Here is a 17,806-nt window from a genome sequence, read left to right as displayed (position 1 = left end):
CAGCAAGCTCAAGGACGCCATTAGTAACCACTTCTAGGGTTTCGTGAAATCCAAACAGAGATTGCATATGTTTTCTCCATCAGATCCAATTATTATCGTTAAAAATTGGAAGAGAATTCCGAATTCCATTGTTACCATTCATCTTTGTAGCAAACGCGATTAACAACCACAATCATGGAAACACAATCACCAACATGTGATTCTTGAAAACACGATCAAGAAACTAATCAGGTTTCTAGATACCAATTTGTTAGTGCGTGAGACACTTTTAGCAAGGAGAGAAAAAGAGAGAATGAAGAATAAGGATTGTTATTATTCAATGTGTTAAAATTGATTTACAATATACATGTATTTATATACAAAGTTACTTGTATTCTAAGTAACAAACTCTAACCCTAACTAACTTGGGTTTGGACATTATATCACAACAAATAAAAGGGAGCCTTTGAGCATTTATGAGTCTTTTTTTATTTTTCACATTTCTCCAACTCTAAAAATGAGAGAACTAATTACATAATTTTAAATGGCGTATCAATATGTTAATTTATTAATTTATCATGAATTTAAGAATCAAATGCGATACACTTACTGTCTGAGTAAGAATTGAATGACTTTTGTGTAATTGGAGGATGTATGAATGACTAGAATAAGTTGTTTCGAAATCAAACATTAGTTGATTTAATAGTGATTGACGCTGAATTTGATAGAGAGAATTGTAATTAAAAGGATTTTGAAACTATTGATACTAGAAATCATTCCTAAATTGTATTAGTCATTCAGTGAATCAGATACTGAGGTGAAAATAAAAAAAAAATAAAAAAAATAATTAAAAAAAAAAGGTAATGATTTGGAGAAAGATAGAGACAAAATCACCAAAATTATTAAATAATAAAGTCACCTAAATTTTTCCCACACTACTTCACCTCTCACTCTCTCACTCCAATATTAAATCATTTTTTTTGGTTGTCCGTTAAATCATATTTTTATTACACATTTTTAGAAAATAGTATTTGTAAAAGCTTAAAAAAAAAGTTAGAGTGTGCATATTTTTTAGTCATATTAAATATAATACAATGTAATTATAATAAATTTTAATATTTTTTATTTTGTTACTGATAAGGTGGTTAGGACATATTCAATTAAACATTTGTAAAGAGAGAAATATAATTAGCCAGATTTGAGTTTTAAATTTCATATAAAATAAATATTAAATCTAAATTTTATATAAGATATTAATTTTGCTAGGATAAGTATGATGGGTCATGATGAAGAAATATATACTAGTACTAGTCAAGAAGTAGGAAAAGTATTTTGTCGACATTCCGAGAGAATTAGTTGAGTAATATTATGTTGACCAGTAGCGAAGTCAGATAAAAAAATTTGGGATGACCGCTAACGTAAAATAAAGATTATAAATAAAATATAAATAGTATTTTAAATAAAACATTAAAGTTAAAATAAATACAAAGTTAATTACTAAAAATTTAAATTACATGACTTAAAACTATCTTAAAGTAATGCTTTACGCGTTCCGAGTGGCTTGAAATCGTCAATAACTGACTCCGAACTAATGCTTGCACTAATCTCCCTTTCAATATATACTGTCATGCTATCTCCAAGTAACCCATCATCCATCTTGTTTCTCAACTTAGTCTTAATAATTTTCATTGCTGAAAAAGACCTCTCAATTGTGGCCGTAGAAACGGGAAAAGTCATGATAAGACGAAGTAGTCTATCAATCAAGAAGTAAGTTTCAGCCTGTCCAGATGCAACCAAACATGAACATAGTTCTTGAATAGTTGATAAATTATTCAAGTTTGATGCTTGACGACCAACAAATAGAAAATGTTGGAGTTGAAATTGCAAATTATTCTTCTCTTGATCACTAAAATCCATAGGATAATATTTTTTAACTAAAGAACAAATAGTATCAATGCTAAAAGCTTTATATCCATCCTTAGGAGATAAAGAACAAGAAAGAGTTAACAAATTCATTGCCTGCTCACTGAATCTGCTATTCAACTCTTGTAACTGTTTGTCAATGGTAGTGAAAAAGATTTCAACTTTAAAGTAATGTTGAATTGTGACTTGATTCTCTTCAAGACGGAAGCGTCCAAATCTTGTTGTTGAATGAACATCATTAAGATCAGGAATCTCAATACCATGCTTTTCACAAAAAGATACCACTTTAGTAAACAATATATCCCAACCATTTTCTCTCAAACCTTGAATAAGATGTTTTGTTGAACGAACCAAGTTCATAGCATAAACTACATCTTGATTTTTTTTTGTAAGGCTTGACAAAGCATATCTATTATTCCCATGATTTCTTTCATGAAGTGCAAAATAAATATAAAATCAAATGCCTTCAAGTAATTGTAACAACTATCTGCATCCCCACGTGTAGCATAACTCCCTCTATCTTTTGCAATTTTTTTTAAAACTAAACAAGTTGCTTCATACATGTTTATCAAGTTAGAAATTGAATCGTAATGTGATCACCAACGAGTATCCCCAACTCGTTTCAATGTACCAACTTGATTTGCACCTTTACCAGTTACAATCTCATCAATCTCTAACAAATAAGCAATTTCTTCTATTTGGGCAGCCTGTAACTCGTCATGACGCTTTGTAGAAGAACAAACAACATTCACAACAAAGATCAGCTTCTCAAAAAATTTATGAACAGGTTTGACTTCTCTTGATGATGTAACTAATGCAAGTTGCAATCGATGAGCAAAACAATGAACATAGTATGCATAAGGACAATCCTTCATAAAGAGGGCTTGTAAACCATTCAATTCTCCTCTCATATTGCTAGCACCATCATACCCTTGGCCATGAATGTTAGAAACATCAAGGTTATGTCGAGAAAGTATATCACATATTGCTTCCTTAAGAGTTAAAGATGTGGTGTCTTTAACATGTACCACATCAAAAAATCTCTCTTGTATTAAACAACTTTATCAACAAATCTTAATACAAGAGCCATTTGTTCCTTTTTTGACTCATCACGAGCTTCATCAACAACGATACAGAATTTGGAATCACCAATTTCCTCACGAATACTCTTTTTCACCCTACTAGAAAGAATTTGCAAGAGCTCTTTTTGAATTTGATGTGAAGTATACTTGCAATTTTGTGGAGCATTTTCCAACACAACTTTTGCAACTTCATCATTGTAGGATGCTAAAGGTTTCAATAACTCAAGAAAGTTACCTTGATTTCTTGATTTGCTACTTTCGTCGTGACCCCTAAAAGCACAAACTTGTAGTGTTAACCAACGAACAATGTCAATTGAAGTCTTGAGTCGTAACCGATTATTCATTCTTTGACTTAAATTTTGCACTTGAATAACATTTCTAATATGACCATCTTTATTCAACAAGTCTTGACAAGCTTTCATTGCATTGTTGCGTGGTGAGCAAGGATCCTTCCCTATGTGTTTAAGAAAGGAACAATGTTTTCCATTCCTAACTTTCTTCCAATTTCTAAAACCCATAGAAATAAAGACAAGTGATCCGGGACGTCTGTAACACCCCGATAAAATATGATAATTATTTAATTTAAGTTTAATAGTGTATTATGATGATAATATGAATGAGAGGGTATCATTTTTCAAAATAAAAGATAAACCATTCATATATATTATTATTATTATATTTATTAATTTAATTAAATAATTGGAATATTATTGGATTATTATTATTGGAATAATAAAGTTGGAATTGGAACGATTTTTGGAATCAGTAAAGAGTCCCATTTAGTAAAAAGGTTTTTACACGTGAAAACAGAGAAGCGACTAAAAAGTGGAAAAAGGGCAAAAAGGAAGAGCAAGAGAAAAAGGGTTGAAGAAGAGAAAAGCTTGAAGTTAAAGGATTTGCCGGATTAACTCAGGTAAGGGGGGAAATCCTTATTATTATGGGTTAGTATGATTGGGTCAATGGGTAGAACATGTTTTAGGTTGAAATCCTTAATTGGCTTGAATTGGAATTATTAGGTTTTGATAAATACCCTTGAATTGTGATGAATAAATTACGTTAAAACTGTGAATGAATCTATATTTGGATGAGTCGTAATTTTCTGGACGTGTAGCTTTTTACGGAATCGAAATCGGAGGTCCGGAAGTCCTCCAACGGCGAAAAATGCGGGTAATTCTGCATTCTGTTCGTTGTTAGCGCAGGAACAACTTTCTGTCTTGCGTTAACCGGTTAACCCAGGGCGTTAACCGGTTAACACTGTTATGATAATTAAAAAAAAATAATTTCTGTCTTGCGTTAACAGGTTAACCCAGGGCGTTAACCGGTTAACACTGTTGAAATACTGTTAGAATTGCATTCTGTCTTGCGTTAACAGGTTAACCCAGGGCGTTAACCGGTTAACACTGTTGAAATACTGTAAAATTTGTATTCTGTCTTGCGTTAACAGGTTAACCAATTGCGTTAACAGGTTAACACTGTTTGAAAAGTGAAAAATTGATATTTAAATATTGTGTACGTTTTGGAATGGAATTATGTGTACATATTGTATGGGCATGAGGCATACGTGTATGGGCAGAAGTTTGATTTTCTGAGCTGTTGTTGTGCAATTTTGGTCGTTTCAGCTGAGTGATGTAATTTAGCTGATGTATGATATAGTAGGGATCATTTCCCGTTGTTTTGAGCAGTATAGGTATTAGTAGAGTGTGCTACTACTGTGATTTATTATTTGGCATGACATGATATGATTCTGTGATAAATATGCTGATGATGTATGATGGTATGCATAATGCTGTGAATATATCTATTATGTATGCAATTGTGGATGGACTGTTTATGGCTTAGAGTGTGAGCATATGTCCATTGTGGATTGTTGTTGATGTTTGCATGCTAGGTGATTTAGCGTGCATAGCATAGCCTTTATGGTGGTAGCTAATTCCCATGGTGAGGAATTAGTGAGGGAGTCACTAGGTCTCAAATGAGTGGGACTAGTGAGCTTGGTAGCCGTATCTGGGTTTGATCGGTGAGGTTGAACTATGTGTTCACGAATAGTCGGTACCGCATGCATGGAGTCTCATTTCATAATGTATGTATGGCGTATAATATGAATGGATGTATTCCAATATTATACGTGTGTTTTGTGTTTGTGTTGAGTATGATTATGAGTTGATGTTGCCGTTGCTGAATGTGTGATATGATTAGGTTGATGAATGTGTTAATTTACTTAGCATTACATGATATTTTATAATGCTTATTATATCGATTGAGGAACTCACCCTTACAACTATGTTTCAGGTAACGAGCAGTGATTGAGTAGAAGCTAGTGCTTGGAGCCTAGTGTAGTTCCTTAGTGGGTCATGCTCTGGTATATGTAACATCGGGACGGGATGTTTTACTTTGTTTTCATTTTTGGTTGTTGAACAATTTTACATGAAATGTGTTACATGGTTTGCATGTTGTTAGATTTCTATCCGCTGCGAATTGTGCAATGTTTTATTTTGATTAATAAATGAGCATGACAAGTTATTTTGGTGAATGGTGTGAAGTGTCAAGTGTGACACCCTGAAATTGCATATCTACTCTGATTCATATTTTGTTGTTTTAATTAATTATTGGGGTATTTTAGAAGGGTGTTACATTAGTGGTATCAGAGCATAGTCGGTCGAGTCGAGTCGTAATTATTCTGTTTCCCTGTATGTGATAGGTGTTGTGTAACCCTATCAGTACTTATTGTTTTAGCTTGTTGGGTTTTCAGAATAGAGATGGCTGGAAGAGGTAGAGACGATGCTGCGATTGCTGAGGCTCTGGGTATGCTAGCTGGAGTACTTGGAGGGAATCCGAATGTTGTGGGATTGGGAGCTGCTCGTCAACTGAGTGAGTTCTAGAAGAACAATCCTCCAATGTTCAAGGGAGCATACGATCCAGATGGTGCTCAGAAGTGGTTGAAGGAGATCGAGAGGATCTTCCGAGTGACTGAGTGTGCCGATAACCAGAAGGTCAGGTTCGGTACGCATATGCTGTCAGAGGAAGCAGATGATTGGTGGGTTGCTGCCCGCACTGAGTTGGAAGCTGCTAGCACTTGGGCGGTGTTCAGAGAGAGATTCCTGAGGAAGTACTTTCCAGAGGATGTCAGAGGAAAGAAAGAGATAGAGTTCTTAGAATTGAAGCAGGGCAACCGGTCTGTTACTGAGTATGCTGCTAAGTTCACAGAGCTGTCGAAGTATTACACTCCCTATGATGAGGCTACTGGGGAATTTTCAAAATGTGTGAAGTTTGAGAACGGGTTACGTCCCGAGATCAAGCAGGCTATTGGGTATCAGCGGATTAGAGTGTTTTCTGACTTGGTTGACTGTTGCAGGATTTTTGAACAGGATACCAAGGCCAGAGCGGAGAGCTATCAGCAGAGGGTTGATAGGAAAGGCAAGAATCAGAATGATCGTGGGAAGCCGTATGCAGCTGGCAAAGGTTTCCAGAGACAGAGTGGGATGAAGAGACCTAGTGGGGGAGACTCCAGTGCCCCTGCTAAGTGTTACAGATGTGGTCAGGCTGGACATCGTATCCATGAGTGTACCAGTACTGAGAAGAAGTGTTTCAAGTGTGGCAAAGGTGGTCACTTGGCTGCAGAGTGCCGGTTGAAGACTATGACTTGTTTCAACTGTGGAGAGGTGGGTCATATCAGTCCACAGTGTCCTAAGCCGAAGAAAGAGAACCAGTCGGGAGGCAAGGTCTTTGCTTTATCGTGTTCTGAGACTTCTGCAGATGATCGTTTGATCCGAGGTACGTGTTATATTAATGGCTTTCCTCTTGTAGCTATTATTGACACAGGTGCGACTCATTCCTTTATATCTTTGGATTGTGCTGTGAAACTTAAATTAGAGATATCTGAGATGCATGGGAGTATGGTGATTGATACTCCTGCGAAGGGTTCAGTGACTACTACTTCAGTTTGTTTAAATTGCCCTTTGAGTATTTTTGGTAGAGACTTTGGGATGGACCTCGTGTGTCTTCCACTAGTGCAGATTGATGTCATCCTGGGTATGAACTGGTTGGTGTTTAACCGAGTTTATATCAACTGTTTTGATAAGACTGTGATCTTTCCTGAGATTGAGGAAGGAAAGAGTTTGTTTCTATCAGCAATGCAGGTGAATGAGGCAGTAGCAGATGGGGCAGAGTTGTTTATGCTGTTAGCGACTTTGGAGGCTAAAGATAAACTGGTGATTTGCGATCTAGCCGTGGTGTGTGATTTTCCTGATGTGTTTCCTGAAGAAGTGAATGAATTACCGCCAGAGCGTGAAGTTGAGTTCTCGATTGATTTGGTACCTGGTACTAGGCCGATATCGATGGCTCCGTACCGTATGTCTGCTGTTGAGTTAACTAAATTGAAGAGTCAGCTGGAAGATCTGTTGGATAAGAAATTTATTCGTCCGAGTGTGTCACCGTGGGGCGCACCAGTGTTATTGGTTAAGAAGAAAGAAGGTACTATGAGGTTGTGTGTGGACTACAGGCAACTGAATAAAGTGACGATCAAGAATCGGTATCCTTTGCCGAGGATTGATGATTTGATGGATCAGTTGGTTGGTGCGAGTGTGTTCAGCAAAATAGATTTGAGATCGGGGTATCATCAGATACGTGTGAAAACTGAGGATATTCAGAAGACTGCTTTCAGAACAAGGTATGGACATTATGAGTATTCTGTAATGCCTTTTGGTGTGACTAATGCGCCTGGGGTATTTATGGAGTATATGAATAGGATTTTCCATCCGTACCTAGACAAGTTTGTTGTGGTGTTCATTGACGATATTTTGGTGTATTCGAAATCTGAAGAAGAGCATGCTGAACATTTGAGAGTGGTTTTAGGAGTTCTACGAGAAAAGAAGTTATTTGCTAAACTGTCCAAGTGTGAATTTTGGTTAGAAGAGGTTAGTTTTCTTGGTCATGTGGTTTCAAGAGGTGGTGTTGCTGTTGATCCTTCTAAGATAGAAGCGGTATCTAAGTGGGAAGCTCCGAAGTCAGTTTCTGAGATAAGGAGTTTTCTTGGACTTGCAGGTTATTATAGGAAATTCATTGAGGGATTTTCTAAGTTGGCGTTACCGTTGACGATGTTGACTAGAAAGGGGCAAGCGTTTGTTTGGGACTCAAAATGTGAAGAAGGTTTCCAAGAGTTAAAGAGAAGGTTAACTACTGCTCCTATTCTGATATTACCAAGTCCGTCGGAACCATTTGAGGTTTACTGTGATGCTTCATTGTTGGGTTTGGGTGGTGTTTTGATGCAGAATAAGCAGGTTGTAGCTTATGCTTCGAGACAACTGAAGGTTCATGAGAGGAACTATCCGACACACGATTTAGAGTTGGCAGCTGTGGTATTTGTTCTGAAGTTATGGAGGCATTACTTATACGGGTCAAGATTTGAGGTTTTCAGTGACCATAAAAGTTTAAAGTATTTGTTTGATCAGAAAGAGTTGAATATGAGACAGAGGAGATGGTTAGAGTTTCTGAAGGATTATGACTTTGGTTTGAATTACCATCCGGGTAAAGCAAACGTAGTGGCTGATGCATTGAGTCGGAAATCATTGCATATGTCTATGTTAATGGTTAAGGAATTGGATTTAATTGAGCAGTTTAGAGACTTGAGTTTGGTGTGTGAGAGTACTCACAATAGTGTTAAATTGGGAATGTTGAAGTTAACGAGTGGTATTCTGGATGAGATTAGAGAGGGTCAGAAATCCGATGTGCTTTTGGTTGATAAGTTGACTCTAGTGAATCAAGGTCAAGGTGGTGAATTCAGAGTTGATGAGAATGGTGTTTTGAAATTTGGTAATCGGGTGTGTATTCCGGATGTTACCGAACTTAAGAAGAGTATTCTTGAGGAAGGACATCGTAGTGGCCTGAGTATTCATCCTGGGGCTACGAAGATGTATCATGATTTGAAAAAGTTATTTTGGTGGCCGGGAATGAAAAGAGAAATTGCGAGTTTTGTTTATTCTTGTTTGACTTGTCAGAAGTCAAAGATTGAGCATCAGAAGTCGTCTGGGCTAATGCAACCGTTGGCTATTCCAGAGTGGAAGTGGGATAGTATCAGTATGGATTTTGTTTCTGGTTTACCGAGGACAATTAAGAATTTTGAAGCTATTTGGGTGATTGTTGACAGATTGACAAAATCGGCTCATTTCATTCCGATCAGAATGGATTATCCGTTAGAGAGAATAGCTGAGTTGTATATTGAGAAAATTGTAAGTTGCATGGTATTCCGTCGAGTATTGTTTCGGACAGAGATCCTAGATTTACATCGAAGTTCTGGGAAGGTTTGCAGAGGGCTTTGGGAACTAAGCTGAGATTGAGTTCTGCATATCATCCGCAGACTGATGGTCAGACTGAGAGGACGATTCAGTCACTGGAGGATCTTTTGAGGGCTTGTGTTTTGGAAAAGGGAGGTGCTTGGGATTGTTATTTACCTTTGATTGAGTTTACCTACAACAATAGTTTTCATTCGAGCATTGGTATGGCACCGTTTGAAGCTTTGTATGGTAGGAGATGTCGGACACCTTTATGTTGGTATGAGTCCGGTGAGAGTGCTGTGGTTGGACCGGAGATTGTTCAACAAACTACGGAAAAGATTAAGATGATTCAGGAGAAGATGAGGATTGCTCAGAGTCGTCAGAAGAGTTATCACGACAAGAGGAGGAAGTCACTTGAGTTTCAAGAGGGAGATCATGTGTTTCTTCGTGTTACTCCGATAACTGGGGTTGGTCGAGCTTTGAAGTCGAAGAAGTTGACACCTCGATTTATTGGTCCTTATCAGATTTTGGAGAGGATAGGGGAGGTAGCCTATCGTATCGCTTTACCGCCGTCACTTGCGAATTTGCATGAGGTTTTTCATGTGTCTCAGTTGAGGAGGTAAATTCCTGATCCGTCGCATGTGGTCCAAGTAGATGATGTACAGGTGAGAGATAACCTGACTGTTGAAACATCACCTATGAGGATCGAGGATCGAGAGTTGAAGCAGTTGCGGGGTAAAGAGTTTGCTTTGGTAAAGGTAGCTTGGGGAGGACCAGCAGGTGGCAATGTGACTTGGGAACTTGAGAGTCAGATGAAGGAGTCTTATCCAGAGTTATTCGCTTGAGGTATGTTTTCGAGGACGAAAACTCTTTTAGTGGGGGAGAGTTGTAACACCCCGATAAAATATGATAATTATTTAATTTAAGTTTAATAGTGTATTATGATGATAATATAAATGAGAGGGTATCATTTTTCAAAATAAAAGATAAACCATTCATATATATTATTATTAGTATATTTATTAATTTAATTAAATAATTGGAATATTATTGGATTATTATTATTGGAATAATAAAGTTGGAATTGGAACGATTTTTGGAATCAGTAAAGAGTCCCATTTAGTAAAAAGGTTTTTACACGTGAAAACAGAGAAGCGACTAAAAAGTGGAAAAAGGGCAAAAAGGAAGAGCAAGAGAAAAAGGGTTGAAGAAGGGAAAAGCTTGAAGTTAAAGGATTTGCTGGATTAACTCAGGTAAGGGGGGAAATCCTTATTATTATGGGTTAGTATGATTGGGTCAATGGGTAGAACATGTTTTAGGTTGAAATCCTTAATTGGCTTGAATTGGAATTATTAGGTTTTGATAAATACCCTTGAATTGTGATGAATAAATTACGTTAAAACTGTGAATGAATCTATATTTGGATGAGTCGTAATTTTCTGGACGTGTAGCTTTTTACGGAATCGAAATCGGAGGTCCGGAAGTCCTCCAACGGCGAAAAATGCGGGTAATTCTGCATTCTGTTCGTTGTTAGCGCAGGAACAACTTTCTGTCTTGCGTTAACCGGTTAACCCAGGGCGTTAACCGGTTAACACTGTTATGATAATTTAAAAAAATTAATTTCTGTCTTGCGTTAACAGGTTAACCCAGGGCGTTAACCGGTTAACACTGTTGAAATACTGTTAGAATTGCATTCTGTCTTGCGTTAACAGGTTAACCCAGGGCGTTAACCGGTTAACACTGTTGAAATACTGTTAGAATTGCATTCTGTCTTGCGTTAACAGGTTAACCAATTGCGTTAACAGGTTAACACTGTTGAAATACTGTTAGAATTGCATTCTGTCTTGCGTTAACAGGTTAACCCAGGGCGTTAACCGGTTAACACTGTTGAAATACTGTAAAATTTGTATTTTGTCTTGCGTTAACAGGTTAACCAATTGCGTTAACAGGTTAACACTGTTTGAAAAGTGAAAATTGATATTTAAATATTGTGTACGTTTTGGAATGGAATTATGTGTACATATTGTATGGGCTTGGCTAGGAAATGTGCCATACACGTATGGGCATGAGGCATACGTGTATGGGCAGAAGTTTGATTTTCTGAGCTGTTGTTGTGCAGTTTTGGTCATTTCAGCTGAGTGATGTAATTTAGCTGATGTATGATAGTTGTTTTGAGCGTCGATGGTGCTGATCGTTGTCATATCCCAAAATTCACCCTACCCCGATACAATTTTCATCTGATCCATGACCCTACTGCACGTGCATACATTCATTATTTCTATAAAAAAATTGGGTAACCGGTTACCCTAATCAGGGTAACCGATTACCCAGACCAAAAACTCCTCTTTTGGCCATTTTGGGACTGCGTAACCGATTACCCTAATCAGGGTAACCGATTACACCTGCGCAGACAGTAGAAAAAGCTCTATTTTTATCCAAGGGACCTTTTCTTTCACCCACTTCAACCCCTTTGCTTCCCCTATAAATAGAGCACTATCCCCACTCATTTTTCAAGCTTGAAAGTCACAAAACCTTTGTCTAAATCACATTCAAGCTCCCTCTTTTCAACCTAAACCCTAACTCACCCAAACCCTCTTTTCTCCTTTGAACCACCCAACCACCATGTAAAACATTCACCATCTCCACACAACAAAAAATAGTAGCAAATTTGTAACCTTCACTTACATAATCATTCACCACCACCACATAAACATACAACTTTCTTCCCTTCCATTTTTCTACCACAACAACCATAACCACCCTCTTCCAAGCTTTTTGCTTCATTCTCAAACCCAAACACAACAACAACCTAGTTTTGACACCACAATCTTGGTAATATTTTGGACTCAAACTCCTTGATATTTTTGGTTTTGTTTTGTGTTTGAAAATGGATTTTTACTCTTGGGTTGTATTTTGAGAGATATTTGGGTCAACTTTGAGACAAGTGGTTTTTGTTGGGTTTACACCTTTTTGGGGATTTTTTGCTCTTACTACTTTTTATCCACCATTTTCAATCAAACTTTGTTTCTTGTTATCATTTACATTTATTTGGCTGATGAGATCTATAGATCATGGCTATGGTTGTTTAGAGTTGATAAAACCTTCAATGTTTCAAACCTATTAATGATTGATCAATAGATCCTTCATGATACTTTGAGGCATTGATAGGTTGCCTCTATTTCAACCATGTTTGGGTCATTTGATACATAGATGAAACCATTTCCTTTACATTGTTTCTTGTTATCATTTAATATTTATTGTTGACTTGTTGTTACATTTATTTGGTTGATGAGTTCTATTAGATCATGACCATGGTTGTTTAGAGTTGATTAAATCTTAAATGCTTCAAATCTATTAATGGTTGATCAATAGATCATTCATGATACTTTGAGGCATTGATAGATTGCCTCTATTTCAACCATATTTGGGTCATTTGATACATAGATGAAACCATTCTCTGTACATTAACTTGTTATTCTATTTGCTTATTGTTATTCTACTAACCACTAACCATTAACCACTAACTTCTAACATTTATATTATTGCACTTTACTTCCTTGCAATTTATTTTATTGAACATTTACCTTCAAGTACTCATTATCATCATCATTGTACAAACTCATCATGCATATTTATTTACTTGTTATTTATTTTATTATCATCATACATTAAAAATAACAAAAACATGATAAAATGATAAAGACCAAAAATATTCACTCTACTCTTAATCAACTTGGACTTAGAGAATTTCATCTTAGGACCTTTGCTTGGAGGCCTTTTCTTTACTCTTTGTGATACTTTGTAAACACTTGGATTTTCATCCGTAACTTACATGCATGTTGTAAGAATGGCATCATGGCACCACCTTAGGGGGACATATTTGTAAGACCATTATCCTTTGTTTAACTTAGGTCACTTTTGCACACAAAAGGCTTTCTCTTGGGCTACCTTACAATGAGACTCTTTAATTTCTTGTTGGTTGCTTTGCATTCATGTTGCATAAGCCAAATTTCATAATTAAATAAAACAAACCCTTGATTCAACGTCAAGTGGCATTTTATAATCAAATTCAAAACACTTAATAATTACGATTGTTATTGTGCGCCACGAGCCTTAAGTGGTGGAGAATGAGTGAGAATGGAGCATTCCTACCCTTACTCTTATTATTTTGGATTCAAGACGCTTGGCTTGTTGTCTAGAATAATCACCTCCTCCCATAGACTTTAGTACAAAATAATCACAAACATTCTTCCATAAAACCCTTATTCAAGGTGAAAACAATACAACTCATCAAACTCATTTTTGTGCCTTAGGGCATCATCCTGAAAACCCTTTTCTCAAAGGTAAAATCAACCAACACACAAACATTTTCTACTCCGAACTATGGAGCTCTGATTCCTCATCCCCGAATGAGTGATACGTAGGAACAAGAGCCCCAATCCTTGGCGAGCACTATAATAACAAAAACACCCCCTTCTTTTCACACATTCTTTTGAAATTAAAACAATAATAGATAAATCCCATGTATGTAAAACAACCTAAATGGTTCCCATGGAGTACCATGGACGTAAGGGGTGCTAATACCTTCCCCTTACGTAACCGACTTCCGAACCAAAATCTCGGTTGCGAGACCGATTCCTTATTCTCTTTTAGTGCTTCCCGTGTGCATCTCTTTTCCGAGGGTTTTATCGACTATTTCCGCTCTCCTCTCCGATAGAGGTAAACTAAATAAAATTCGGTGGCGACTCTTCTGACTTTGCCTCTCTTTAGCATCTCTTCAGTCCCGGTTTCGTTATCGTGAAATCCCGGTAGCGACAATCGTGAGGCTTGAGTCACGGATCCTGGACCGGGGATATGAACAGGAAGAAGACAGTGGTGTTACCGGAGGCGGAAGTTGAGGGAGAATGATGAGGATCATTTTGACAGCGTCGTTGCGATGGTGGGTGTGCGACAAGTGGAGTTAGGTCACCGGGGATTTGAGCGGTCGGATCTATTGGAGATTTACGGAATGTGGTTGTGGATAGCCGTCGTTTCCGGCGCCGGAGAGATTGTAGGTGGTGAATAGGCAAGGATTATGGCGAGGAAGATGATGGAAAATGCGATGGGTACGGCGACGTGGCGGAGGTTGACCGTTGTTGTGGGGTGTCGCCGGAGTGTGGGTTGTTTGACAGTGGAGGACGGTGATGGGTTATTGTCAGCGTTGTAGAGGTGTGGTGAGTTAACGTGTGAAGAAGGTGGATGGCGGTGTGGTGGTTTGAAGTGAAGATGAAAGGCCAAGCCACTTTTTTTTATTTTCTTAATGATGACAGAGGTTGGAGGAATCTGTGGGATTTGGTCTTTTGAGGGAATCCTTCTGAGAGAGATACGTGAGGAATTAATGGATGAGGGACGTGAGGAGTCAGTTCTCCTTTTTTATTTTTATTTTATTTTTCTTTTCGTTTTCAGCCTCTTATTATGAGTGGAGAGAGAAAGTCCGTGAGAAAGGGAGTGTCTTTTGCGGAGTGGGTTTTGAGAGAAAATATGAAGAGAGAGAGAGAGAGAGAGAGAGAGAGAGAGAGAGACGCATTTTCTTTAGCTTCTCTTTTTCTTTTCTTTTTTGTCGTTTTCGTCCCATGTGACCGTTAGAGGAGAGAGAGAATTCCACAGTTGTCCACAACTCATCAATTCCCTCTTTTAATTATTATTTATTTTGTAAATATTTTTTATCCTTTTATTGAAAATGTTTAGTAATTAAATCAATTATTCTTAATAATAAAAAATAAAAGAACTCAAATTGAATATCCACTTAACTCCTATTAAAATTTGTTAATTATTTCGATTAAAAATAAAAAATAAAATTATTAACAAAAGAATAAAAGTCGGGCACAAATGTGCTCGAAAAATTAAATCGGACACACCAAAATGATCAGCACGAAATATACTTATTGAAAAAATACAACGTTTCTTTTAATTTCAAAATAAATTTTCACCGGTTAAAAGGCTCAAGCGGGTCAAAGCGCAGCCGAAACAGTCACTGAAAAATATAACGAACACACCAAGTTAAACTTCGTGAACCGTAGATTAATAATACTGGCGTCTGCAATTTTGATTTTGAACTTTTTTTACCTGCTGATTTTGCACGTATTTGAGAAATGATTTAACCAATTTGTCTGTATTTTCAATAATTTATTTCGACTGATATTTTAGATATTATTTATGATGAAATGCATGTCATGCTGTGCATATGATGCAAATAAAAATGAATGGAAATCAGATTTATGAAAAATTAAAATGTCTGGACAAAATTGGGGTATGACAGGTGTCATGTATGCATATTAGGATTTTGGATATTTTCTAATTAATAAAGTTTGATATTCAGTAGTTTACATTTTTTACAACAAAGTTATTGAATGATCTCACTAAACTAAAGTATAACCAGTTGAAAATCGACATATACAAACCAACTTCATGTGATTTCATGTTGCACATTTCATGATGAATCTATGTCATTTAGTTGTGTCACTATTAGTGATCAGTGGAGGGTTTAATTATGATTGATATAACTAAAATCACTTTGATTCTGTATACTGACATGACTAACAGACGAGATACTTTGGATATGCTTAAAGAATATAATGTAAAATTTTGAGCTCATAAAGTGTAATACATGTGTAAAGTTACATATGTGACCAATGGGAGATTGTTAGAATTTTTGGGTCATAAATGTAATATTGCATGTGTTATGGCCATTATTTAATTAGTAAAAACTCTAATTGTCTAATTAATATTAAGTATGGGGCTAAAAGCATAAATGTCATGAAATATGATACTATTATATAAATACCGTAAGTCAATATCTAATTTGATGAGGGGGAAAATTAGAATATTAAACACTAAGAAATAACCTTAAGGTTATTTATAGAGGTTATGGTCCCCATTTATAGACAAGGCAAAACGGCTTATCAGAAATTCTCTCTTCATCCCCATCACAAGAGAATCGAAGATCCATAAAGGAACTCTACAAATCGGAAAATCAAATACCCACAAACCCTCAGTGATTCCCAATGGCAAATTTAGGTACACTTCCGCCTTTATTCTCTAATTGAATTATGATATGGATTTAAGGGATACAAGTTGATGGTGTATCAACTCATAGAGATTATTTTAGAGTTTTGTTCTTGATTTCTATATCGATATAAATAATAAGGTTATGAACAAATCTAACAATAGACTCTTCATGCCTTAAATAGAATGAGGATTTTGTTTTGTTTCATTTGTTATATATGTTTTGTTTTCACTAACACTATTTTGTAGAAAATCGTAGCTTTTATCGAAATACACTGGTATGTCTCTATAACCCTTGTATTCGCTTCACATCATTCTATATTTTTATTCTAGAGTTATGCATTGGTTTGCTTATTTCCTCCTTATCTTACTGACTCATATTTTGCTTGTGTCTTTGATTGTTCTTATTTACATTTAAGTCTTTTAAATGCGTGTTGCTAATTATGTGCATTTGACGATTTGTATACTTGTTCATGCATTATTAATGATTGTTAATGCATACCTTGACATGCAAGTTTTTTATCACTTAATTGTTAGTTGTTGAATATTGGTGTCACGTGTCTATTTTTATTGTGTTGCTTGTGATATGTCTATCTTCGTGTCCAATATGAGATCATTGTTGTTGTATATGCTTCTTAGCTGTTTAAATCATATCTTCTTTGGAATTATATGCCTATGCAAATGTTCGTTTTGACTGTATCCTTTTGTTTTAGTTTAATAACATTAACCATTGGATATTATATTATTATCATAATTAATTTCCATTTTCTTATACTTATCTTTCTTGATTAATAAATTAAAGATAAGCTCATTGGTTTGAAGTGTTGTACAAAATGTACATATAAGGTTTTTGTTGATGGTAATCATTTATGTCTTGTAAGGCTCAGTTGATCAACATGCATGTATAGTAATTATAAGGCTTACCCTATTCATTTTTATTCTTTAATTAGTAAAAACATAAAATGTATGCTCTGAATTATCATTTTGACTAAACAAAACTACTTTGTTTAAGCTTGACAATTGACCTTATAATTCACTTGTATTAAAGGATGTCATGGTATCGACGAAATAAACATTGAGTTTGATTATGAACTTGATGAAATAGTAGTTTAATGGAGATAACTATCTCACTAATTTGGTTTTGATTATCATTTTGTAGTTTATTGGAGCATGCAAGTATACTCTAATGGTGATAGTTACAAATCCTTTACCAGGGATGTCATTGCGAAAATATTTTACAAGTATCCATCCTAAACCATACGACCTTTGTTGTGATTGTATTTCTGTCTGTCGAATATGATCATGCATGTTGTATATTTATATGCAAATATAGTTATACACAATAGGTAATAATATAATTACACGTTTGACTAATTGAAGATCAATCAATACTAATTGATTGATAACAGATTCTAAACACTCCCCCTAAAGTCGGATCATATATATTGTATAATCCGAGCTTGTTAAAAATATAATTCACTCAAGAACCATTGAGAAACTTGGTAAACA

Source organism: Lathyrus oleraceus, chromosome 2, assembly GCF_024323335.1.
Source record: "Lathyrus oleraceus cultivar Zhongwan6 chromosome 2, CAAS_Psat_ZW6_1.0, whole genome shotgun sequence".
In the NCBI taxonomy this organism is placed as follows: Eukaryota; Viridiplantae; Streptophyta; class Magnoliopsida; order Fabales; family Fabaceae; genus Lathyrus; species Lathyrus oleraceus.
The sequence above is the reverse complement of the archived record's forward strand: the minus strand, read 5'-3'. Positions refer to the sequence as shown.